Source organism: Arachis ipaensis, chromosome B06 (genome assembly GCF_000816755.2).
Source record: "Arachis ipaensis cultivar K30076 chromosome B06, Araip1.1, whole genome shotgun sequence".
NCBI classification, from domain to species: domain Eukaryota; kingdom Viridiplantae; phylum Streptophyta; class Magnoliopsida; order Fabales; family Fabaceae; genus Arachis; species Arachis ipaensis.
This window is the reverse complement of record NC_029790.2, coordinates 6,268,682-6,269,272: the sequence shown is the minus strand read 5'-3', so window position 1 is coordinate 6,269,272 and position 591 is coordinate 6,268,682.

Here is a 591-nt window from a genome sequence, read left to right as displayed (position 1 = left end):
GTTCAATTTATAATTATTTTTAAGTGGGTTAATGATACTCCTTCATAAAATATGGAGCAAGGAATCCGTTGCCAGTATTTTCATATTTACTTATAAATCGCAAATTTAAATCTCTCTATTTTTAGAAAAAAAATTAATTTATTTCTTTACTTATTGTTTTAGTTTCTTTTTAACTTTTTATTATGGTGATTGTTACGGTGTCTAAAAGTGTTTGTCTAACTTACCAAAAAGGGTTAAAAATCAATATTTAGTTTTAAAAGTATAAAAATAAATAATCATTAAATATTCAAAAGTTGCCATAAAAAATAAGTTAGGCACCAAGTTATAGGCACCATAGAATTCACCTTTTATTATTCACGGAAGTTTGGCTTTTTTTTTTCCACGAAATCTGTAACTTCAATTTTTTATTCCTTAGTTTTATGAAGAACATGTACCATCATAGGCATTAGTAGAAGTTGATATTTAACATTATATTAACATTTCAAAGTGTTGATAGTATGTCTGCCGTGATTATTTTGTTTATTTTATTTATTATTTTATATATATTCATAACAAATCTAAATTAATTATAAGACAATACACAAAATACTT